The sequence below is a fragment of the Staurois parvus genome, unplaced genomic scaffold (assembly GCF_062004578.1).
Source record: "Staurois parvus isolate SC_StPar_1 unplaced genomic scaffold, SC_StPar_1.0 ptg001160l, whole genome shotgun sequence".
Classification (NCBI taxonomy): domain Eukaryota; kingdom Metazoa; phylum Chordata; class Amphibia; order Anura; family Ranidae; genus Staurois; species Staurois parvus.
The window spans coordinates 416,340-444,071 of record NW_028318956.1 but is presented as its reverse complement, the minus strand read 5'-3'; positions in this window follow the sequence as shown (position 1 = coordinate 444,071).

Sequence of the window (27,732 nt, the reverse complement as noted above, 5' to 3'; positions counted from 1 at the left end):
GAAACTAATATATGAGATAGACTCATTACATGCAAAGCAAGATAGTTCAAGCCGTGACTTGTCATAATTGTGATGATTATGGCTCACAGCTCATGAAAACCCCAAATCCACAATCTCAGAAAATTTGAATATTGTGAAAAGGTGCAATATTCTCGGCTCAAAGTGTCCCATTCTAATCAGCTAATTAAGCCATAACACCTGCAAAGGGTTCCTGAGCCTTTAAATGGTCTCTCAGTCTGGTTCAGTAGGAATCACAAACATGGGAAAGACTGCTGACCTGACAGTTGTGCAGAAAACCATCATTGACACCCTCCATAAGGAGGGAAAGCCTCAAAAGGTAATTGCAAAAGAAGTTGGATGTTCCCAAAGTGCTGTATCAAAGCACATTAATAGAAAGTTATGTGGAAGGGAAAAGTGTGGAAGAAAAAGGTGCACAAGCAGCAGGGATGACCGCAGCCTGGAGAGGGTTGTCAGGAAAAGGCCATTCAAAAGTGTTGGGGACTTTCACAAGGAGTGGACTGAGGCTGGAGTCAGAGCATCAAGAGCCCCCACACACAGATGCATCCTGGACATGGGCTTCAGATGTTGTATTCCTCTTGTCAAGCCGCTCCTGAACAACATACAACATCAGAAGCGGCTTACCTGGGCTAAAGAAAAACAGACCTGGCATGTTGCTCAGTGGTACAAAGTCCTTTTTTCTGATGAGAGCAACTTTTGCATCTCATTTGGAAACCAAGGATCCAGAGTAAGGAGGAAGAATGGAGAGGCACACACTGCAAGATGCTTGAAGTCCAGTGTGAAGTTTCCACAGTCTGTGTTGATTTGGGGAGCCATGTCATCTGCTGGTGTTGGTCCACTGTGCTTCATTAAGTCCAGGGTCAATGCAGCCGTCTACCAGGAGATTTTGGAGCACTTCATGCTTCCTTTCCGCAGACGAGCTTTATGGGGATGCGGACTTCATTTTCCAGCAGGACTTGGCACCTGCCCACACTGCCAAAAGCACCAAAACCTGCTTCAATGACCGTGGTATTACTGTGCTTGATTGGCCAGCAAACTAGTCTGACTTGAACCCCATAGAGAATCTATAGGGCATTGCCAAGAGAAAGATGAGAGACATGAGATGGAACAATGCAGAAGAGCTGAAGGCCGCTATTGAAGCATCCTAGTCTTCCATAACACCTCAGCAGTGCCACAGGCTGATAGCTTCCATGCCATTCCGCATTGAGGCAGTAATTGCTTTCTATTAATGTGCTTTGATACAGCACTTTGGGAACATCCAACTTCTTTTGCAATTACCTTTTGAGGCTTTCCCTCCTTATAGAGGGTGTCAGTGATGGTTTTCTGCACAACTGTCAGGTCAGCAGTCTTTCCCATGTTTGTGATTCCTACTGAACCAGACTGAGAGACCATTTAAAGGCTCAGGAACCCTTTGCAGGTGTTATGGCTTAATTAGCTGATTAGAATGGGACACTTTGAGCCGAGAATATTGCACCTTTTCACAATATTCAAATTTTCTGAGATTGTGGATTTGGGGTTTTCATGAGCTGTGAGTCATAATCATCACAATTATGACAAATCACAGCTTGAACTATCTTGCTTTGCATGTAATGAGTCTATCTCATATATTAGTTTCACCTTTTAAGTTGCATTACTGAAATAAATGAACTTTTGCACGATATTCTAATTTTTTGAGTTTCACCTGTATATGTACATTCTACTGCACTGTGCTGGGCCACCTTTCAAAAGTTAAAAAATACTTTATCACTTTAGCAACTATGCCATTGCATTACACACCATGAGCACAATGTTTAGTGGTCCTTATGTCACTACGCTTCTAAGAAGAACAAGTGAGCATAACATGTTGGCCAGTCTGAGGCAGACCCTGTCCACTTGGTCACATTAAATTATCTCTTCTGATTGACCAGTTATAGACCTAAACTACATGGCTGATTTCAGTGTGATCTAAAGTTAATCAATAAATAAGACTCTCACTATAACCACCCCCAAAGAAAAGTCACAATTTCACCCTTGAATGTAAAATACTCAAACTTTTTCTCTTGACCCAATAAGTATGAATAAATAAATAAAGTAAATAAATAAAATAAAATTATATAATAAATGAAATAAAATATACACAAGTCCAAAACTAAAGTGTCAAAAATTAAGAGTCCAAAATTTCCAAATATAGGTAGTCCTCCAAAATATTCAGTGTATCCAACTTATTTCTCCATTCCAGATCACGTAATACCTCGAGAAAATGAAACTAAAATAGTGTATTACCTTCAAAAATAATTCAATTAAATGTATATACAGTACCTTTATGTAAATAAGTATATACTTAATATGTGCAAAATAAATACCAGAGTTAGCTGTGAGTGACACGTGAATCATGCAATAAAAAATCACTCCGTGTACACTCCAATAAACGTGACAAACAAGCACACACAAAAAAAAAAGGTAAAGAAGAGATCCATGTAGTATATATATAAAGCGTATAAGAGAAATTTAATATATATCTTACATTAGGGATTGTTTTGTACAGCATAACTATCCAGACAGTCTACATGGCTAAAAACCAAGTTTTCCTGTTTTCAAAACGGCCGCGCCGCTACTTCTGGTTTGGCGTATTCACTGATTTATGAATTGATTGATTTATTTCAGTATATGTGGTTTTACTGATTTATTCATTTATTTATGTATTAATTTTTTTTTTTTGTGTGTACTTGTCACTTTTAATTGAATTATTTCTGAAGGTAATACACTATTTTAGTTTCATTTTCTCGAGGTATTACATGATCTGGAATGGAGGAATAAGTTGGATACACTAAATATTTTGGAGGACTACCTAAATTTGGAAATTTTGGACACTTCATTTTTGGACACTTTAGTTTTGGACTTGTGTATATTTTATTTCATTTAATTTATTATATATTTTTATTTCATTTATTTACTTTATTTATTTATTCATACTTATTGGGTGTTATTCATGAGTTAAGGGGTTTCTAGTTTTATCAAGTGATCTAAAGTTATGTACAACATGCCATCATCACATACCTGATGAAGGTATCATACATGGCCCCTAAAAGTTGTACTTTATTGCTGTGATGTGATTGCTCTAATGCAGTTTTCTCAACCTTTTTTCAGTCAAGGCATCCTTTAAATTTATGGACAGCCCTAAGGCACCCTTTAAGTTACGGGCAGTCTTGAGGCACCCATTCTAAAAAGTAAAATCACTGAGCTAATGTGACCCCAGCACTGATGGAGAGGGGCAGGGGAGAGTCAAACAAGGATGCTGTGCAGGCAACTGACATCCTCCTTATCAACTGATGATGTCGTTGTTTGTCAGGATGCCAGTGGCTAGAAGATCGTAGTGGTGCACAATGAAAAACTAAAAGGCAGGCTTTTTTTCCACCCACTGGCTTGTATGCAAGTTTTGGGCAACGTTTAGATGTTTTGCCACCTGAAGAAACCCCAAGGCACCCCATGATCTCAGAAATTCATGATCAACAGTCATTTTCAGTGACATTGCGTGCACATTTGACTATGAAGACTGCCCATGTGGTTAATTTAGACACCAACCTTCAAAGCTGCTTTTACTGTGATGGCTGCTAAATACCAGTACACAGCTGCATGTAGAGGTTCCTTCACCTTTATGGTCAACACAGATTGTTACAACAAAACTGCAGTCATGAAGATGGCTTCATATGCCCATTTCCATTATCCTTCACCTTTCTTCCTGGAAATGTAGAAACACTTGTATTCAGTAAATTGTGTTTTGGTGATGTTGTGAGTTCATTGTATGATGTTTATAACACAATATACTTTTTTGAGGTGATTGTTTACATTATTAATGCTTTATTATTGGAGATATTTAAATGGGAACAGTTTGCTATTCCGTTGTGTTTTTGTGCTCACAAGAACATGAAAGATGATCTGTTAAACACAGCATTTCACCCATGACATTTGCAGCGTATATGAATAAGTCAGCGTTCAGTGTATCATGTGCTCTATTGGATAAGCATATTAATAAATTTTGCAAGTGAGGATAAGCTTTCTGTCACAATTACTCAGCCTTCCTGTACTATAACATGGTATGTAAGCAGAACCTGTCAGTGGAGGCAAATTACTCTGTATTTACAGAATTTCCCTACAGGTGAATAAACGTCAATTACTGGGAGCAGTTAGTTGAATCCAAGGACATTGACTTTGCATTTTTATGACAACAGAGGATAGGTTTCCTGGAGAGGTAAATAAGGGATAAATGCACATTGTTGCTGTAGAAAGTGCATTCCTATATTCATATATTTCCATTTAAAGTGGTTTCTAAGGCATGAGTTTTTGGTTGCACCTGTTCATTTTGGTTTGGTTTTTAAATGAACTAGCATCCACGTCAGAAGAAAGATCCTTTTGCAAGTGACAGGATGACTAACAAACTACTTACCTGTTTTGATGGAGTTGATCCCTCTTTAGCTGGACCAGGGTGATGTCGCTCCCTTGATATCAATGATTTATCAGCTTATTGGGTCAACAGGGGAGCGATTCCATAGAGTTAAGTGGAAGCTTCTCCTGGGTGATCCTGATGTTGTCTATCTGTCCCCAACTCCAGAGTCACATGTTTCACGTGAGACCAATGTTGTGGCTGCACATATTATATAGACCAGGGGTGTCCAACCTGCATGCATTCGGCCCAACACAAAGTCGCAAACTACCTTTAAAATGTTAAATTTAAAAAAAATCTTTTTTCAAAAATGCATTTATACTTAGCAAATACCAGTGGCTAAAGAAAAATTTGACATTCTCTTTGGTGGACTTTAATCTTCCCAAAAAATTATATCCCACTCCTCACAAACACGCCTAATTCATGTCTTCAGTTTTTCATAGCACTTACATATGTGAGCAACTATTTTCAAGGATGTAGAACACTGAGTTCAAAATTAGAACCAACATTTCTGATGAGTACCTTGAGAATTCATTGAGAATTGCTACTACATCCAGCAAATCAAATATTGATGCATTAGCTTTTCAAAAACAGTGTAAAATATCACACTAGTTTTATATTGCCCTCTTTAACTTTTGTAATAAAGATATTACAAAAAATTAAGTTTTATTACTCAGATAGGTACATTATCTATATCAGTGTCCGATAGCTTGTGATCTGCCGACTTTTTCTGTTCATCAGCTATCCTTATTGTCAGAGTATTTTATGTGTGGCCCAAGACAATTCCTCTTCTTCCATTGTGGCCCAGGAAAGTCTAAAGGTTGGGAACCCATGATATAGACTGTATAGACTACCCTGATAAGCAGTCTATACAAATGCCAAATAGGCATATAATAGTGGAAGGCAATGCCATAAATATAAAAATATACTGAAGCTTGCTCCTTAAGATTTCCAAGTAGATATGTAATTATAATAATAGGTCACAGTTTTAATAGACCATGGTAATTATTTCATCTGTGAATTCATAGAAAAAGCTGAAAAACAGGCACTGAGAGAGTAAATGAGCAAAATCCTTTTAGCAGGGGCACAGACTGTAAACGAGAAGCATGGATCTGATTTTTATTGTAGTGTGTGTTCCCACTGGGGAGATTTCCTCTTTTCCTGAACAGATACCAGGACAAAGAGGAAAACAAAGCAGAAATAAAAATATCAATAAAACCCTGATTAAGGTTATCACCCTTCCCCATGCTAAGAAAAAACAAAAACAAATTCCTTGGAGTTGGGCCTTAAAGATGGATGGGAAGAGTCCAGGAAAATTGCTAAATACATAGTTGACAAATGTATAAACTTCTTTGCCTGTCAAAATGTTGGTTTTTGTGATCAGCCAGGTCAATGATCTTTTCTCTACCCTACTTTTTCCTACTGCAGCTAAGCAATACAGCTTGTCACCAACCAGGTTCTTAGTCTGTCACTAGACAATGAATGAGAAGTAGCACAATGAAGAGGTCATCACTATTTACACCCTGGAGGATACCTCTGTTTAGAAGGTCAGCCAGGAGGTCATTAATGTGAATCGAAAAATACAATTCACCAGTGTATACATAAACATAATCTACTGCAAAACACAGAAGACCTCCTCTTTTTCCTTCTTTTGGGTAGTCCCCCCATCATGGTGGATGACTGCCTGGCCCATCTTCCATCCTCTGTTGATTGCTCACTTTAGCTCTCTGCACACAAGTTTGTTTTTGTTTATAGCACCACTGGACACAAGGAACCAGACCCACCGCTCTTTGCTTTACATTTTAATGTGACCTGAAAAAGTTTATTTGAAATAAATAATGTCTTGGTCCAAAGTTTAGACATAAGCTTGAATATGGAATAATAAAATAATTTGGAGCTCAAATAATGTTTTCACTGGCTTGCTCCTATGCGGAACGACTCTCTCTTTGCTTTGTTCTTTCATCACTCAAATACTTCTGAGGGGACAGACTTACCACTCCTTATTCCTTCAGATAAAAGAGACTCTAAAGTCAGCCATAGACGGTTTGAATCTCAGCTTGTGCAGCAGGGACTGGCCGATATTCGAACCATGTCTGGGCAGGCTGAATGTACCCAAGTTGATTATTGCTAGTGACCTGTCGCCGCTGGGAGAACACAATGTATCTGTGAGAGGGGTTCCCCCATAAACACTGACTGTGGTGCAGGGAAGAAAATTGCTATATCTATGGGCAACTTAAGGTAATCTCACATGACGGGCCTAGTTTTTATACAGCTCTAGAGAATAATGTTCTGTGTCTGATGGCCTCTGTAGAACACCTCCTCCACCCAGCTACCAGTGCTCTGTCTCTTGATTGGAAGAAGATCTCTTATAAGGCCCTGTTAGTAAGATGGCTCTGGCACCTGCATATATGTGTGCAGTGGTACACTGCTCTCCACATAGGGTTGCGTCTAGGTGTTCACCTCTGCATATGGGCCTGGTGTGCATGTGCATGCTTCACAGTGTACACGTGCGCATGTTTGCATACATCCAGTACTGCCGTCAAATGGGTGTTCAATGGTCTGTCTCTGCTAGCCTTCTTGCTAAGGGGTTGTCAGCTGTTGCCTGCCTTGGTCTGACCTGTGTTATCTGTCAATAAGTTGGTTCTCATTCTTAACTTGCTCTTCTGAATTGTCCTTCTGCTTTGATTCTTGCTGCTGAGCCTGGTCTTACCTCTGGACCTCACTTTTGCATACCACATTTGTACCTCGCTGCCCCCCAGAAACTGACTTTGATTTTGTCTGACTCTGCTTCTGTCTGCTGACCTGGTTCTTGTTTGCCTGCTTGATTCTGCACCCATTGTTGCCTTCCTTTGTTTGCCATCTCCAGCTTTATGTCTCCATGTGACACTGTCCTTGCCTCAGAACAAATGCTGTATCTTCAGCACTCATGCTCATCTGCCACGCTTGAGTCACCTGTTGTTATTACCAGGCTGACCTGGGCCAGAGAAGCAAGAGAGGCTGCCAACACCACTTTAATCGGGTACATGACAGCTTGTCAAATCACAGAAAAGAACCTTGACTAGACACTACAGTGGGAGGCAATGCTGTAAGCACTACTTGCATGCTTCCTTCCTGTGTCAGTATGTTCAGTCTGTTTACTGATAGCACTATGCACATTATTAGAGCCTGATTTGTTCAGTGTTGAAGCTTCCAAATCCAATGTGAGGGCTGCCATAGCTGCTTACCAGAAGCTGATACCAAGATTATTTTAGGTGCTTATGGTCAGAGGCGGACTGACAACTCATGGGGCCCCCGGGCAATAGGGGATCATGGGGCCCCTGTGTCCTTGCCCAAACTCAAATAAGCCTATGAAAAAGGTACCAGGGGCATCTCATGGGGCCCCCTATTGACCCCGGGCCCTCGAGCAGTGCCTGAGTTTCCAAATGGTCAGTTCCCCTGCTTATGGTACATCCATGAAAGAGCAAATGCAAAGATTTTTTAATGAATAAATATCTGGAGTAAATGGTGTTTTTTTATATCTACCTGGAGTTCAGCTTTAAAGCAAATGTGTAATATCAGCAGAGAAATCAAGTAAGGTCAATGCTATTTATTAAGTTCCCCAAGGTTCCACATCTTACCTTTAAAATGCTTGCTTGCCTTACAGTTGAGCCACTCGATTCCACAGATATTCCTTTGCAAATTATGACTTCCTGAAGATTTTGCATAATCTGGGCACACATCTCCTTCTGTGACAGTGCTTTTGCCTGGCTATTGATTGCTCAGGCATTAAACACTGCATTGTACCTAAATAGGGTTAATACAAATCAGCCTACAGAGGATTAAACACAATGTAAAATTTAAACTATAATTTTTAATTGATAAAATATAGATTTTATTGGTCATCTGATGGAACAGTAAACAAATAGACCTAAAAGGCATACTGCTCAGATTACCATACTTTTTTCAGGATAGGGATATAATAAATAACAGTTGACCTTTCAGCTAAAACAATCAACTGCAATCAACTAAGATACATTAATGATCTTCCCTGAAGTACTGGCCCAATATGTTATCTTCTGATTTGGGGAAGATCTCATGGTTGTATGCACCTGTGGACAAACATCCCTTGCAAAGTGAATAAGACTGATAGTCTGTAAGGCATAAATGTACCCTTTGTGATTGGGGGAAAGACGGGGTGATTGATGAACGCTATGTGTCACCTTGCATGCATTCATATCTAGGAAACGAAGGTGGAATCCCGTCTGGGTCTTCCGGGCCACTTTGGCAAGGTTGGTTCTGGACCAGATTTTGCATTCCACTGGTGACTACCAGCAGGTGATATAAATAAAGCAGGACTGGAGCAAGAGGTTGCTCTTGGCCTGCGACTCGGGAAGACAAACCTGAGAGAACTATGGATGTGAAGATTAATTTGTAAGACACAGGAAAAGGTTTGCACAACGTTGGTTTTGTTGGTGAATGCAAGAAGCCCTTCACCTGAGATAGAAATCTCCTCTGTTAGGTTAGTGCCTGGATGGCAAGTATTTATTTTCCATTTTGTTTTGTTTATTTCCCTTGCAACCTTTTAAACAAAACTGGCTACAAGTCAGACATTTAAGAAAGACCTGCCGTTTGGGCTGCCTTTTTTCCCAGGGAAGGTGATCCCCATTTGAGCTAACCCCCATGCCTTTTCTAAAATTGTGTTTGCTATGATAGTTAATCATGCTGCAAGGTAAAGATCCACTAAGAAAAAATACCAAAACAGGACTGGCCACAATATCGCTAGACCTCAATCCAAATTAACTTTGAATAAGAAAGAACACAATACTCGAAATTTGGTGCTATTTCCATCCCCTCAACACAAGTGTGGAGAGCAATGGAATCATTGTAGGGTAACATTTTTTTTAGGTTTTATTTTCTTAAACACTGCCATAAAATATTAAACAAAGAAATAATTAAATACACAAATACATGAAATGACCATTCCCTTAACTGGCTTACATTTTGCTACCCTGTGAAAATAGAAGAGCTTCGAGTACAGTAAATGTGTACAAGTGTAGGAGAAAAGTGTAATGTGGAAGCTTTATTTACCTCCATTGCATTCTACATAAGATCTGCAGCTTTGAAAACTAGACTTTCCTAACTGTGTTCCCAATGCCTGTATACTTAGGGTGCTTGCACACTGATCTACTATGCATAAGTATTCAACCCCATAAAAAATCCAGTTTCTCAACCATCAAAATTGGAGTCCAAGACAAAAAAAAGAAAGCAAAGATTTCAAAGTGCTAGATATTATGAAGGATGCCACTGAGATGAAACTGACACTTGGGGGTTTATTTACTAAAGCTGGAGAGTGCAAAATCAGACTCACTTCTGCATAGAAACCAATCAGCTTCCAGGTTTCATTGCCAAAGCTTCATTGAACAAGCTGAGGTTAGAAGCTGATTGGTTTCTATGCAGAAGGGAGTCTGATTTTGGACTCTCCAGCTTTAGTAAATAAACCCCTTGGGGGTTTATTTACTAAAGCTGGAGAGTGCAAAATCAGACTCACTTCTGCATAGAAACCAATCAGCTTCCAGGTTTCATTGCCAAAGCTTCATTGAACAAGCTGAGGTTAGAAGCTGATTGGTTTCTATGCAGAAGGGAGTCTGATTTTGGACTCTCCAGCTTTAGTAAATAAACCCCTTGCTGTCCACATTTGTAAACATTTACCATTATTGGAGGTTCTCTTAAACAAATTTGGCCTTAGGGTACCTAAATAAACTCACTGGTCACTTTATTAGGTACACCTTGCTAGTACTTGGTTGAACCCCCTTTTGCCTTCAGAGCTGCCTTAATACTTTGTGGCATAGATTCAACAAGGTATTGGAAAGATTTCTCCAAGACTTTGGTCCATATTGACATGAGATACTGTTGCTTTTCTATCATCTCAAACCAGTCTTTCCATTCTCCTCTGACACCAACAAGGCATTTTCATCCACACAACTGCCGCTCACTGGATATTTTCTTTTTTTTGGACCATTCTCTGTAAACCCTAGAGATGGTTGTGCGTGAAAATCCCAGTAGATCAGCAGTTTTTTAAATACTCAGACCAACCCATCTGACACCAACAACCATGCCACTTCAAAGTCACTTAAATCCTCTTTCTTCCCAATCCTGATGCTCTGTTTGAACTTCAGCAAGTTGTCTTCACCCCGTCTAGATGCCTAAATACATTGAGTTTCTGCCATGTGATTGGCTGATTAACAATTTGGGATACCAAGAAATTGAACAGGTGTACCTAATAAAGTGGCCGGTGAGTGTATGTAACAAAGCAGTCCAAGGCATGCATATTTTTATTAAACTGTAGTGGAAATAAAGTATCCAGTTTGCCGTAGCCGGACATAACAGACACCTCCAATGAGACTGCAAGTAATATTCACTTATCAAGCATTGTGGTACGAACATATCCTTTATCTACCACTCCCACCCCCTTTCCATATTCATCAGCCTCACTGCTGGAGGACACTCATTAAAGTATTTAGGCCAATAGAAATGTAAGATGTAGCTCCAAACTTATGCTAAGAAGCAGAGTTAACATGAGCACACCAAAACATTCACATATAGAAGGCACTGATATGGAAAACTGACTTAATGCGCTTCACTCTGGTATTTTCATTCCATTTCAGCTTTGCTTTGAAGAAAGATCTCAAAATCCATCAGCACGGAACCTTTACTAAGATTTTTATATGCTTTTAAGGTCTTTCTCTGTTACTTTGTGCACTCTTCCCCAATTATCATCACATTGGGATGGAGAGAGTTAAGACTTGAAAAATCATCACTTCTTATTTATCTAAGTAGAATTTCAGCTCACCCATTCAATGGCCCTTCAGAACCCCTGGTATAATGAATTAATGGATTTGTATTCCACGCTAAATTTTAGTGATTATCTGGAAAGTACATGACTAATTTGAGATTACCTTCAATAAAGAGATTCTTTTGTTCTGGACAATTCTTGACATTTTCAGTATTGCAATCAGCTCAGTTCGCCCCTCCTCATGTAGCTTTTTCTTTTTGCAGAGCTGTTAAGAACCAACATCATTTCATGCAAATTTTACATACATGATCAAAGTGAAAACTCTTTTGTGATAAAATACAATGCACTAAAATAAAGCATGTAATTAGCATTTACCATTTTCTTTTTTTGAGCAAAAAAAACCTTGCTTAGAATAAAAAGGTATTTTATAAAGCATGTCTGCACTGATTTATAACCTTGCAGTGGTATAGAAATGGTGTGGTTTGACATTTGTCAGTCTAGGCAGTAATGTACCATTTCTATTACAAGATGCTGTGTTCATATTTGAAACACTTGTGGTTACCAGTCAGGGAGATGCTAGGAGGCCTCACATTGCACAGAATCAAGAACTGTCCCTGTACTCCATAAAAACACACACTTAGATCTATATACACTATACAACATCACCATCAACATGCAAATTTACTAGCAACTACTGGTGCAGCCAACAGTCAACAGTCACCTACTGCTTTGACAGCGCTGTCACAATCCAAAGAACATGACATCAGAAAATGTTGTTGCCCTGCCACCCACCAGAGAGACTGGAACTACTAAACTCCACTCCACCCCAGCACCTTGTAGGGTACCCAAAGAGGCACTAACCAGCCTGCAGTAAGATAATGTTGTCACCCTTGGGCACACCTCACCCACCCTGGTGACGCATTGCTGCCTGGGAACAGATAACAATGCACATACACTCACCATCCACTTTATTAGGTACACCTTGCTAGTATCGGGTTGGACCCCCTTTTGCCTTCAGAACTGCCTTAATTCTTCATGGGATGGATTCAACAAGGTGAGGCAGAGATTTTGGTTCATATTGACCTGAGCTACTGTTGCCTTTCTATCATCCCGAACCTGTCTGCTCATTCTCCTCTGACCACTGACCTCAACAAGGCATTTTCATCCACAAAACTGCCACTCGCTGGATATTTTCTCTTTTTCAAACCATTCTCTGTAAACCCTAGAGATGGTTGTGTGTGAAAATCCCAGTAGATCAGCAGTTTTTAAATACTTAGATCCGCAGTTTTTAAATACTCAGACCAGCACGTCTGGCACCAACAACCATGTCACATTCAAAGTCACTTAAATCCTCTTTCTTCCCCATTCTGATGCTCAGTTTGAACTTCAGCAAGTTGTCTTCACCACGTCTAGATGCCTACATGCATTGAGTTGCTGCCATATGATTGGCTGATTAGCAATTTGTGTTACCAAGCAATTGAACAGGTGTACCTAATAAAGTGGCTGGTGAGTGTAAAGGGCCTTGGTTCTGGGTATGAACATATGACAGGAAGCAGAATGCACCCCAGCCAGAAGCCCCAAGAACATCAAAAAGAGGGAAGCTGTCTGTACACCCCTGATAACAATGTTGGATATCCATTTACAACAACAGCCAATACACAGGACACAAACTATCACAACTTTGAAATAATTGAAAGCAAAGATGACTAAATTATTCTCTGATTAAAAAAAAAGATGATCAGGTTGATCTCAAGTAGTAACTCCACTCACACACTGTGATAGATTTACTAAACCTGGTGCACTCAGAATCTGGTGCAGTTCTACATGGTAGCCAATCAGCTTCAAAATTCAGCTTGCTCAGTTAAGCTTCAATTGTGTTGGTTCATGCACCAATACACATACCCAAACTTCAACACCATGACCAGTGATCCAGGCCACTCAACTAAACAACACTGGCTATGACCAAAATCTATACCACCACTCCAGTCCAGGGATAGAAATTATATAACAACCTTAGACACATCTCCCTGCTACCACTCACTTCCAAGCTCCTTGAGCGCTTGGCCTACAATCGCCTAAGCGCCCACCTCACTGATAATAACCTCTTTGATCCACTACAGTCTGGCTTCCGTCCCCTACACTCCACCGAAACCGCCCTGCTTAAAATCACTAACGACCTGCTAACCGCCAAAGCTAATGGCCATTACTCAGTCCTCCTGCTCCTCGACCTCTCCGCGGCCTTCGACACAGTCGTCCACCCCCTCCTCCTTACCAAACTGCACTCCTTTGGCATCAGGGACGCTGCTCTCTCCTGGTTCTCCTCCTACCTATCCCAACGCTCCTTCAATGTCACCTATAACGCTGCCACCTCCCGCTCTCTCCCCCTCTCTGTTGGAGTCCCCCAAGGCTCCGTCCTCAGACCCCTCCTCTTCAGACTGGATGTCGCTCCATTTCCTCAAGTTAAACCTTTCCAAAACCGAGCTCCTGGTTTTCCCCCCAGCCCGCACCCCCCCCCATCCTCTCCATCACTACTAGCAACGCCACCATCAATCCCACCCCACACGCCAAAGTCCTGGGTGTCACCCTGGACTCAAACCTTTCCTTCCAACCTCATGTCCAATCACTATCAAAGTCATGCAGGCTCCACCACCGCAACATCTCCAAGATTCGTACGTTCCTCACCCCAGACACTACTAAACAACTTGTACACTCCCTCATCATCTCACGCCTGGACTACTGCAACTCCCTTCTCACTGGCCTACCCAAGGAAACGCTATCCCCACTCCAGTCTATCCTGAACTCAGCGGCTAGACTCATCCACCTCACCAACCGCTCCACATCTGCCACCCCCCTCTGCCAATCCCTTCACTGGCTCCCGATTGCCCAGCGCATCAAATTCAAATTTCTAACTCTAAACTACAAAGCCATTCACAATGCCGCCCCAAACTACCTAACTGACCTGATACCCTACCCGTGCCCTTCGCTCCTCACAGGACCTCCTACTCTCTAGCTCCCTGGTCTCCTCCTCCCATGCCTGACTGCAGGACTTCTCCATGACTTCCCCCATCCTCTGGAACTCCCTACCCCAATCCATCAGACGGTCACCTACCCTCCTCACCTTCAGGCGCACCCTGAAAACCCATCTTTTCAGGGAAGCCTACCCCACCCTCACCTAGCAACCGATCTCCTCCATTTCTCCCACCACTCCATCCCCCACTTCCTCCTGTACCACTATCCCCTCCCTCCTAGATTGTAAGCTCAAAAGAGCAGGGCCCTCGAACCCCTTGTGTATTGTATTGTTACTGTTTTGTCTCATGTCCTGTCCCCCTCGCTATTGTGCAGCGCTGAGCAAACCCTTTGGCGCTATATAAATACTGTATAATATTAATATAACTATTTACAATAGTATAAACCCACTGAACCATTATGGCCTCATGTTAATAGACAGTCAGGGCCAGATTGGAAGCAAAAAGCTTTACTGACATAAAAAGCATGTTATCCCAACATCATGTATGTGAGCAAACTTTACCAAGTTGTTAGAACCAAAATGGTTACATACTGACACTACTGCTATATCATTACCATTATCTCACAGATCATCAGGCAGTTGCACATGCAGAAAAGCTAAATGCAAACAAAGCAATGTTTACACAGATCCAGGTCTGATGACTGGGAAAAAATGTAGGAGATTGGAATGCATGGACATATTAAAGAGCTTATTATTTCAATTTGCAAAGCTTATAACGGTAGTAACGATTTCTTTTTCAGTTGTATCTACAGGTAAGTCTATAATAAGGCTTACCTGTAGGTATAGTGAATATCTTCTAAACGTGCACCATTTAGGAGATGTTCACATTTGTAGCAGTTGGTGACATCACTGCTGCATGCGACTGCACCGCATACTAGCTCATCATGTCAGAATTGACGGAAAAGTGGATTTCTCCAGCAGTGCGCTGTCACCACTGACAGGGCTTCCATTATGACGTTAACCTGCAGGGGCTTTTTTTTTTTTTTTAAACAAGAGTTTACAACTGCTTTAAAAACCATTCCTATTTTCCTAAAAATGACAGTGATTTTCAACCCAGTCCAGTGAGTCCAATGTGAATTGAAAATTACAGTCTAGTGGCTGAAAATAAAGATCCTTGACCTTGTTGAAAGCAAGTGAATTAAGCCAATTTTGTTTTACAACTGACCTAGACCTAGGCAAGCTTATTCTTCAAAGTGAGACAAATTGTAAATGTAACGAATCTGACAATGCAGCGGCTCCATTTGCCCACATTGTAACTAACTCTACAATGCAGACCTCTCTATTTCTATACCAGTCCCCTGATGAAGCCATCAAGGATGCCCAGTATTCAGAATTGGGAGCAGGTGAGCTACGAACCTGACTCAAAGCCTAACAGGCAGCTGTGAGGCTACACAGAAAACACAGTGTGCCTTTCAGGGGAGTAATAGACTGGAGGCATTAAACCTTCCCACCATTTCTCTTTATTAATTATGAACAGGGTCAGACTAGCCCATCAGATGACCAAAGGATCCTCCTGCATTTTATTAGGCGAGTGGCATCTCCTTACAGGATTGGAAAATAGCACTGCTTCCTGAACTGGCCCTGGAGTCCCCACTCAGTGGCGGGCCACCTGTGCAGCAGAGTCTGTAATCTGGGGAGTGGACACAAGAAACCATAATACACATTGTCCCACTGATCCATCTCCACAGAGAAAATAAAAAACAATCACAAAGTGAAAACGTCTTTGACAGGTTTTTTTGCCGCATGAGCAAACTCTCCGATAGCCTTTTGTTGAATGTGACCAATCTTTTTCAGTCTCTATGAATGAAATGTATAATGTGTAACATGTGAGCGTAAAAGGTAGATTTAAAGTCAGCTATCCTGCTACTGAAAACAATGAAAGAACATTCTGTGACTTTGTGCCTACAAAAAAATTCTTATCAACTTTTTACAGTAAAACTTTAATACAGAATGCACCCACGATAAAGAATCCCCAAAGCACTATAGATTTTGTAAATACAGCTCACAGTAGATTCTGTTCCCTTTTAGAGAATCTGATTCTGAATAAATCTCTATAGAACGGTCTGAAGGGAGTGTAGAGAGGTGTATAAGTCATTACTCTGACTTATTAATTTGTGTGTATAACTGTAAGCTTAAGCTGCTGAGCTTTGTAAACAGCAGGAGTTTTTCAACAAAGCAGAGAAGAAAAGCCAGAGCTTCACCTGCTGGTTGTATGAAAATATAAAAATAATGATGTTCTTGTTTAGCTAAATAAAAAAAATCTTTTTTATCCTGACCATATTAAATAAAACAATTCAAATGCATACAATACCATCATTTATTACCACCATTATTTAATCCTGGCACAAAAGTCAATTAAAAAATATTAAATAAAAATACTAAAGTGGAGATGGCAGTTAAAAGAGAAATATTTTTAGGTATCGAACATACTAGTCTCTGCTGGATGAGCTGAATTTCTAGAAATGAAGCATGTCTTGAAGAAATTGAATTTGTATCCTTGCTGTTAACCTTTTTAAAATGCTCAGTGTGCTCGCAGCAGTACCCGAGCAAGGCATGTTGTTTTGCTTGTCAGCTAATAAAAGTAAAAGTAGGTGGTTTAGACTGAGCCAAAGCCTGATGATTACATGAATGGGGCTTGGGAGAAAAGCAAATGAATAGAAGCAAATGGTAATAGAGGATGAACAATTAAGGGCCCTTTTGAGCCTATTACCTTGTTTCCATGGGGAACTTTTCTACAGAGTAAGATAAAAAGCTTTATTATTTTAAATATCTGACAATTTGGAGATATACTGGTATCTTTGGTATACAGATGTGTACTGAATGAAGAATAAAAAAATAAAGATTGTTCAATTTATACTCATGGATTACTAACAAAACATGGAAATCAACCTGTGATATATGGAAAAGAACTCTACAAAATAATATTAAGAGTGTGCTGTTTTGGGGGTTCACAAAGCTCTCCTCTTAAAGAGGACCTCCACACCAAAATTAAACAACTTACCACTGTACTCTACCCACCTCTTAGAGGCAGGATCTGTCACTGGGTCATTAGGGGAGTTGCTGCAAGAAACTGAAAGAGAAAGCTGGCTTCCGATGATGAAAGAAAAAAGATGGCAGCATGGTGGGACTGGCCATGCAGCGGAGGACAACATCGCTGGATTCACAGGTTGTGTATGTTTGAGCATGAGTAATATTACTCATTATCAGGGGCCGACTGACCATTTGGAAACTCGGGCACTGCCCGAGGGCCCGGGGTTAGTAGCGGGCCCCATGAGATGCCCATGGTACCTTTTTCATAGGCTTATTTGAGTTTGGGCAAGGACACAGGGGCCCCATGATCCTCTATTGCCTGGGGGGCCCCATGAGTTGTCAGTCCGCCCCTGCTCATTATATATATTTTTCATATGTACGGAACTCATTTTGCAACTTGTGCTTCCACTTTTTATCCATTGTGTGGGTCACTGACAACTTATAGACACATTATTTTAATTCTTGGCTGATTATCTTCTGTACTTTGTTTATTTGATGGACTATTATAAAATATTATGTATATACTGTACTGTATGTCTGAAAATTTTTATTTAGAATATATGCACTTACAGTATACTGTAGATTTACAACTCATTTTTCTCTGATAAAGATCTTTGTAAAATTGAAATGCTTTGTACCCACATGTAGCAAACGGGTGTAAAAAATATACTCTCTGTTTGTGTTTTGACAGACGGTTTAAAGACATCGGGGATGTTTTACTAAAACTAGAGAGTGCAAAATCTGGTGCCTTTCTGCATAGAAACCAACCAGCTTCCAGTTTGTTTGTCAAAGCTGAATTAAACAAGCTGAAGTTAGAAGGTGATTGGCTACTATGCACAGCTGCACCAGATTTTTGTCAAAAGGGGGTGTGGTCATTGGGTGACATCACTGGGCGGCTCTGCCCCTTAGTTATTAAAGAACTGTCAGACGCCGGAGCTGTCAGGGAGCCTTCGTCCATAGCGGAGCCTCTTTTTTTGGCGGTGGTGGCTAATATCATGATTAATGATGGATCTACACCCGGTTGGACATTTTTTTTATTTTTTGTTTTTTTTTAATAAAGAACTTGTCAGATACTGCCTCCTGTGTTTTTTTACACTACACTTTTTTTTTTTGGTGAATGAGTAGAAGTACCATGTAACCCATTACAGTACCACATGTTTTCACTACTAAAATACCACATGACTTCATGGGCAGCACAGTGGCTAAATGGTTAGCACTTCAGCCTAGCAGTACTAGGGTTGTTGGTTTGAATCCCACCCATGGCACCTCCCGCCTGGAGTTTGCATGTTCTCCCTGTGCCTGCATGGGTTTCCTCCCACACTCCAAAGACATGCTGGTAGGTTAATTGGATCCTGTCTAAATTGTCCCTAGTATATGTATGTATGAATGTGAGTTATGGACCTTAGATTGTACACCCCTTGGGGGTTAGGGATTGATGTGAATGTATAATATATATATGTAAAGCACTGCGTAAGTTGAAGGCGCTATATAAGTACCTGTAATAAATAAATAAAATTACTCAAGCAGTATTTTAGTAGCATTTTTGTGAATGCCAACAAACGTTTTGAAAAACACTGTGGAGTATCTTACCGCATACTTGGGTGCGGTAAGATACCACTTTGTGAATTGTCCCCAGCATCCTTTAACAAAATAGCTTATATTCCACAATAAGAATTATGCTACCAAAATTAGCATAAGTATGCTGTAAAGTGCCTCCAGCATTGCTCCTGTGTCTTTTTGCTGGAGGCTGCCATTTGTTGAAGCCCAGAGCAGTCATGTCATGTACCTTTGTAGGAGGCCAAGCTGATGAGAGGGCTTCCTTTGCAGCTCTGATTTGAGCACCTCTGCATGTGATGACAGAGGTACAAGGCTCAAAGAAGCACGGAGGCTGATAGCTTTGTAGTGGGTGACTGCCAGGATCAGAAACTTAGTCAGGATGAGCCAGGGTCATACACAATGAGGCAGAAGCATAGTCTCATAGCAAGCCAAGATGAGTACCAGGGAATCAGGCAGAGTGTAGTCAGAGGCAAGCCAAGGTCAGTATCCAAAATCCACAGAGCAGGTCAGGGACAAGCCAGGTCAGCAATCAGTCAGCCTGAACAGGAACACAGATCGAGAGGAGCAGTTTAACACCTATGTGTGTGGACGTGCGTGCCGATGCGCACTGGCGCACACAGATGTGCCTACCTGTCATTGCACACTGGATATTAGCGCAAGCTCGCCTGTATGCTGGCACATATGCAAGCAGGGCCAGTGCAAGGATGTTTGTCTACTCAGGCGAAGGTGAATTTTGCCGTTGAAGCTTCTTTGGCATGTTTGTGACATGTAGGGCAGGTTATTCAAGTGAAAGGACTGTCTTATGTGCATTGTGTAAAAAATAAAAACATTTGGTGCAAATGCGCTTTTCTGCTATGCCTAGTGTGAATGGAGTCTAAAGCAGTTTGCCCTGTAGTTTAGATTTATCACCAGACAGTGCAGTCTCCTGTCATCACTGAGAAATCCAGATATATATGAGAGCCATTGCTACACACATGACAGGTACACTTAGTCCTCATGTACACTGCTGCTCCTAAATGTGAGTTTAGGGGCTTTTGTTGTTTTTTTGCCAAAGCCAGTGAACTCAACTCAAAAAAGCCTACTCTTTTGTGTCTCCCTGGCAGCAGAGTTTGTCCTGTCACCTCTCCTGTTTTTCTCTCCCTAATCTGTGTTCCCTCAGCACAGTTCCCCCTCAACAGCAGTAAATATTTAAGTTGTCAGCTGATTGGCCTCTAGTGACTCACTGATTACTGGCACAATGCTGAGAATAGAGAGCAACTGAGGCTGTGCAGAGCAGAGGGAGACGGTGCCCTATTGGATTTTGAACAGCTATACCTGGAGTTGGAGGAGCTCAGCTATGAGGAAAGGTTAGCTGAAATGCATTTATGATGTTGAGAAGAGGAGATTAAGGGGGTATGTGATCACTAGGTATAAATACATCAGCGGTCCATATAATGAAGTCGGTGTAGAGTTATTCACCCTGAGGTCATCACAGAGGACAAGGTGGTCACTCTTTCTGGAGGAAAAGAGGTTTAAGCTCCAAATACAGAAAGGCTTCTTCACAGTAAGCTGTGAAAATGTGGAATAGACTCCCTCAAGAGTTGGTTCTGGCCAGCTCACTAGATTGTTTTAAAAAAGGCCTGGATTCTTTCTTAGATACACAAAATATAACTGGATACTAACATTTATAGGTAAAGTTGATCCAGGGAATATCCAATTGCCTCTCGGGGGATCAGGAAGGAATTTTTCCCCCTGCAGGAATAAAATGGATCATGCTTTATGTGGGTGTCTTTTTTTTCCTCTGTTGCTTGAAGTGGATGGACTTGTATCTTTTCTCAACCAGATGTAACTAGGTAAAAGGGGCCATGATGAAGTGATCTACTAGGACTTAATTTCCTGACTAACACTTCCCTTTAGATATTAGATGAATGTTAGCAGACTTAATTTTGTAATGTGTTGCATTATATTGTATGTTTTTTTTAAATTTTTAATTTATATATCCAATTATTTATACATCAATTGACACAGAATAAGTACATATATCAGATGTGTAAAGGAACCATTTCACACTTCTTATATGATTTGAGTGCAAAGGTCGTAAGAACAAAGACATACAAATTTTGACGTAATGGTACTACTGGTACTGGTAACGGTTACCTTCTCCCACACTCACCTCCAGGACTTCTCCAGACCCTCTCCAATCCTTTGTAACTCCCTGCCCCAGCATGTCCAGTTAGCTCCAACCCTGTCTACCTTTAGGCGATCCTTACAAAATCATTTATTCAGGGAATTCTAATCCACCTCCACCGAATAACTGTACTTAAGTCACCTTCATCAGATCATCCTCTGCAGCTATTACCTTTTTGTACCACCTCCCCCTTCCTTTAGATTGTAAGCTCCATGAGAAGGGCCCTCCCATTCCTTCTGAATTGAACTGTATTGTAATTGTACTGTCCCCTTTTATATTGTAAAGCACTGCATAAACTGTTGGCGCTATATAAATCCTGTATTATAATAATAATAATAATAACGGGTACTGCCAACTAAATTTTTAAGAAAAGAATTAGTATAAGAGTCAACTGTTCCGTCATCTCAAAAACCGCCACCTCCTATTTAGCTGATCTAAAATAACTGAATAGTTTCACAAAATAGAAGGGGTAGTGAGAGTCCTGTATTGTCCAAGTAAGGACAGGGAACAGAGCTAGTAGTAGGAGGAAATCAAGTAGGTGTGGGAAAAAGTGGTCAAAAGAGAATGGTATAATACCCCTTTCACACTGACGTTCCGATCAGTTCCCCCTGTCAGTTTTTCAGGTGGACCCGATCAGACCATTCATAGCTCTCTATGGGGCGTGGGTGTCAGCGGACTTGTGTGTGGGACATTTTGGGGACAACACTTTTTTTTTAATTCAATCAGCTGTACATGTAGATCTTGTTATGCCGGCTTTTTGTATTACATGCAATGAACGGATTATATCTCTTATTGTAAATGAGAAGGAATCTTAAAGTAGAACTATACGCAAAACTTTTTTTCATTTTGGATAGAGTAAGGGGGGTTACAACCCCTTGCAGTTTACTTTTTGCCATCTGTGTCCCATTGGGGAGATTTACCTTCACTTCCTGCCCTATAGCCTAAATAGGTAGTAAGAGAAAATCCCTACAAATTAAGGATTCCTTGGTCCCAGGTCACCAGAACTAGGGTTCACATTGGAAAATTTCCTGTCTATTACTTTTCTGGGGACAGCCCAAAATTTGGGTTTTTTTTTTTACTTTCAATGATAATAGTAAAGAGGACAAATAGAGAGGGTGAATCTCCCTAATGGGGGCACAGACAGCAAAAAAAACCTAATCAGTGTTCTAATCCCTCTCCACTCTTTCCCAAACTAAAAAAAAGCTGTGCCGTTTATTTATATTTTAAGCGGGCATCTGGAATGACTGGTGAATACATTTTGAACACTATATAAGCTACTGCTTGTTATCTGGAATTGAAAATCTAAGTCATATAAAGAAACCTCAATGGCTTCAAACAGGGAAAGTCCTTGGATCAAAAAAGAATTGTGTGCCACACATGTTTCTTAAGAAAGAAAAGAAACTCTGTTATGTATTTACTTGTGATCTTGTGTCTTTGAATAATAGATTAGAATCTGAGAGTCAGCCTACTAATGTAGTCTGAAATTAATTTTATCAAATAGTTTCTCTTGCATACTCGTGTATGACAATGGGTATCATTTAGCCATTAGAGATTAGTCCATTGATTGGTCAGAATTTTGCTTGCTCAGGCTTCGAACATTGGACTTTTTGCCCATTCGGCGGGAGCCAAATGTTATGTATATGACTACTTCCTGTGATTGGTTGTTAAGGAGAGTTTCCTTAGCAAATAGTGACATTATCTGGCCCTATTAATTTACTGGAATCCCTGGCCATGTAAACAATGGGGTTTAGAGCCTACATCACTGACCAAATATGGCCACTTTTGGGCAATGATATGGACAAGACTTGCTTTGTTTGCATTTAGTGTCAGGGACAGTTTGATGTGTATGGGGCTGTGTAGCTGCAGACCAGTCAAACTGCACTTGCTGCCCCGTGTTCACAGCCAAAAGTGCCTGCAGCAAGCATACACCCAGAGGTGGACGTGGTTCAACCATTTTGGCTTCAACCTCCATCTTGTACAAACATATTCCCCTCATTCTCCCCTTCCTCTCTGTTCATACACAGGGACATATGGCCTGTGTGTTAGAAGTGTCACAGGCCGGCCAGGGCACAGCAGGTAGCCATGAGCTATAAAACCCCCAAGGGAGCTGGGGCCTCACTGTCTAAAGAACCTGTGCAATCTAGCACATCGTAAAGATAACCCCAGCCTTCCCCAGAGTTCAAAGACATTCCAGAGGAGCAGAGAATAGCTAACACTTTTAAAATCCATTTTTCCCCTATGTCTCATATCTGGGAATAGGAGAGACTTACATAACAACCAGGTATATCTTCATATTGGCCACGAGAAGACAAACAGTTTGATAGGTCACACTTCCTGACTGGAATACCTAGGAAAGCAGAAAATTACATCTCTGGAACCCTTCAAATATGTATTTCATATTTCATATCTACCCGTTCCTCAAATGTGTCTGCATAATAATCTATCTGTGGGTAGAATGTCACTTGTGCATAGGGAAAGTTATGAGCCAAAATATGAACTATAAGAGATTTTGGCTCTACGATCCCTCCCTAAATGGGATATTGGTCCTTGACTTCAGAGACACACCCTGCTGGGGAACCACAAAATGGGCTGTCAGGCCTAAGAGAGCTAAGTTGAAGAATTCTCCCTTTTAACATCAGAACCACCTTGGGAGACGTGCCCTTTTGCTCCAAAACTTGATCTGCTTAACCCAGGACTTTGGCATGTACTTTAACCCTTTAACCTCCTTTCTGCTATCTCTTTGCTGTGCTATTGTTCTCTGTATATTTATATATATATTGGTTACATCTTTTTTCTGTAAATATTTTTATTGCACCCTTTTGACCTTTTAGTAATAAATCTTTCTTGCTGAAAGTGTTGAATTGTTTCTAAAGCGCCTTAGTGCAATTTATGAATTCCTGCCTCTAAAAGAGCACTACCGTTTGTTTAACCCTCTGTATAACCTGTTTGCAGTGACAGTGCTATACTGACGATTATCTCAACCATTATAGTGTTATTGCTTGTATCGCCGAGTTTCCTCTTTCTCTGTACAAAAAGGAGGTGGTGGCAGTGTGAAGGGTTAACTGCGTAATTAACCTGACCAAGTAACAATCGCATTCAGGCTGCCGGTACAACGATTGGAGGTCCAGTGAGCTGGAAAATAATTGTGCAGGGTGCAGCTGGGGGTGGCATTGTTACGCACGTGACATCGCAGTTTCAGATTGGCTAGTCCTTCGGTCACGAGTTTGGTGAGAAGGTCAGGGGTCTGACATGCGATCATCACAGTGCCTACAATGGACATGTGAGCATCTGATCTGGACCACAGAGCAATGGAAGAAGGTGGCCTGATCTGATGGATCACGTTCTCTTTTACATCATGTGGATGGCCGTGTGCATATTGTAACTTACATAATGCAGTATGGGAATGAGGCAAGCTGGCAGAGGGAGTGTAATGATTTGGGCAATGTTTTGCTGCACAACCTTGGGTTCTGCCATTCATGTGGTTGTTACTTTGACATGTAGCACCTACCTAACCACTTGAAGACCACAATACTTATATAAACGTTGTGGTTTTCAAGTGGTATACTGGGGTTATGGCTGAAGATATCAGCCATAACCCCGGAATCTTTTTTTCAGCTGATGGACGGTTTTCTGATTAAAGCGGTCCAAGAGGCTCATTAGCCACTGGAACACTTTCCGTAGTGGTGAGAGGTGACATCACCCCCTCCCACCACTTGTTGGTGTTTCTTGGCCTTACCGTTAAAACTGTCACTCCTGAGAATGATACAGTGTGATTGGCTGCTCATACAGGCGATGAGAGACTGTATGGCAGCGGTCACCAAATGGTGGACTGCAGTTCGAGAACGGCATTAGCATCGCTCCCTTTTGGATCATCAGCCCGCAATGACAGATCCGCCGCTGAGCAGGGTGGTCATCACGGCAACCAATGACATCACGTGTGGTCGCCCTTTGCAGCTCACTGTCTCTCCGGCTCCCGCTCCCTGCCTGTAAACAAGCATCCTACAGCAAGGATACCAGCACAGCTCTTGTCTGCCCTCAAGGTAGGGTGTAGGGGCACTCTGATGGGCACATTGAATGTTGAAGGGTCCTGCTGATGGACACATTTAATGTTAAGGTGCACTCTGATGGACACAACATAGAATGTGCCCATCAGAGTGCCCCTTAGTATAAAATGTATCCATCAGATTGCCCCTTAATATAAATATGCCCATCAGCATGCCCCTTATTTTATGTTAATTGGCACTCTGACAGGTACATTTTATGTTAAGGGCCACTCTGATGGGCCCACTTTTTCTTAGATGCACTCTGGCGGGCACATTTTATGTTAAGGGGTACTCTGATGGGAATCTTTTATGTTAAGGGGGCATTCTGATGGGCACATGTTATGTTAAGGGGGCACAAATGGGCACATACTGTGGAAAGGGGCACTCTGATGGGCACATGTGATAGAAAGGGGCACTCTGATGGGCACATGTGATGGAAAGGGGCACTCTGATGGTGAATATGATGTAAAGGGGCACTGTGATGGAGAAATATGATAGAATGGGGTACTTTGAATGTAAGGGGACACTCTGACAGGAATACCTGATGTAAGGTGGCACATGTGATGGGGATACCTGATATAAAGGGGCACTCTGATGGGGACAACTGATGTAAAGGAGCACTCTGATGGGCACACCTGATGTGATGGGAATACATGATGTAAAGTTGCATTCTGATGGTGACACCTAATGTAAGTGGGCACGCTGATGGGCACACCCTATTCGGACCTCAGCCAGAAGAAAATTTTGGTGAATTTTATTTCAATACCCCTGCTCTATGGTCTCTCAATGCCTCTATGGACCAGAGCGATGTCATGACATCACATCCATTTTTTTTCTTTTTTTAACCACTTGCCTACCAGGCACTTATACCCCCTTATTTACCAGGCCAATTTTCAGCTTTCAGCGCTGCCGCACTTTGATTGACAATTGCGCGGTCATGCAACATTGTACCCATATGAAATTTTGATCATTTTTTTCTCACAAATAGAGCTTTCTTTTGGTGGTATTTAATCGCCACTGGGCGCTTTACTTTTTGCGCTATAAATAAAAAAGTTGCAAAAAATTTGAAAAAAAAAAAAAGTTTCTTTGTTTCTATTATAAAATTTTTCAAACAGGTAATTTTTCTCCTTCACTGATGTGCGTTGATGAGGCAGCACTGATGGGCACTGATAGGCGGCACTGATGGGCACTAATAGGCAGCACTAAAGGGCACTGATAGGCAGTACTAATGAGGTGGCACGGATAGGCGGCACTGATAGACAGCACTAATGAGGTGTCACGGATAGGCGGCACTAATATGCAGCACTGATAGGCGGCACTGATAGGTGACACTGATGATGTGTACTGATAGACGGCACTGACTGGCATCACTGCTGGGCACTGACTGGCGGCACTGACTGGCACAACCGCTGGGCACTGACTGGTGGCACTGACTGGCAGAACTGCTGGGCTGCACTGGTGGGTGGGCACAGGTGGGTGGCACTGGTGGGCACAGGTGGGTGGGCACAGGTAGGTGGCACTGCTGGACACAGGTAGGTGGCACTTCTGGGCACAGGTGTGACACTGCAGAGTGGCACAGGTGGATGCACTGCTTGGCACAGGTGGGTGCACTGCTGGGCACAGGTGGGTGATCTGTTGGGCACAGGTGGGCGGAGTTAGTGGGCGCACTGCTGGGCACAGGTGGGCGGAACTTGCGGGTGGCACTGCTGGGCACCGATCATCAGGGCACTGATCATCAGTGCCCTGATGATCGGTGCCGATCCCCGCTCTGACAACTGCCGGTTCTCGGCAGTACTTTCCTCACGATCTGACAGCGTGAGGAAAGTGCAGCCGAGGACCGGCAATTGCATTTCCCTCTGATCAGCGTGTCATTGGCCTTTTACCACATCACGTGATCAGCTGTGTCCGTAGGACACAGCGATCACGGAGATTGCCGGGTGCGCGCCCCCTGGGGCGCGCAGGAGAGCGCGTTCTGGGGGGACGTCCACTCAGAACTGGCCAGTTCTGGGGGGACGTCATATGACGTCCACTCAGTGCAGCCGTCATTCGGCTATCTGCGGTCGGCTACTAGTTAAGCAAAAGATCAAAAAAATGTTTTGGATCTTTTGATTTTAAAGGTGAAGAAGAGATTTGGGGTCTTTTTGACCCCAGACTTCTCCTTAAAGAGGACCTGTCATACTTATTTCTATTACAAAGAATGTTTACATTCCTTGTATTTGTAATAAAAGAGATAAAAAAAAGGAACAGTGTAAAAATAAAATAAATAAGAAAAAAATTAAAGTGCCCTCATACCTATGTGCTTGCGTGCGAATGTAAGTCACTCATTCATATGTAAATGGTGTTTGCAGCATACATGTGAGGTATTGCCACGCACGTTAGAGCAAGAGCAATTATTCTAGCACTAGACCTCCTCTGTAACTCTGAACAGGTAACCTGTAAATATTTTTAAAGCATTGCCTATGGAGACTTTAAAGTAGTTTGTTGCCATCCCACAAGTGTACGCAATTTTAAAGTGACATGTTGGGTATCTATTTACTCGCTGTAACATCCACTTTCATATTTTACAAAAAAATTGGGGTATATATGTGTTTTCTTGGAGTTTTTTTTAATTCATTAAAGTTTTTGCAAGTACCATGTTACATAAAAAATGATTGCCATTTCAATCTTTAGGGTCTTTGCTAAAAAAATATATACTGT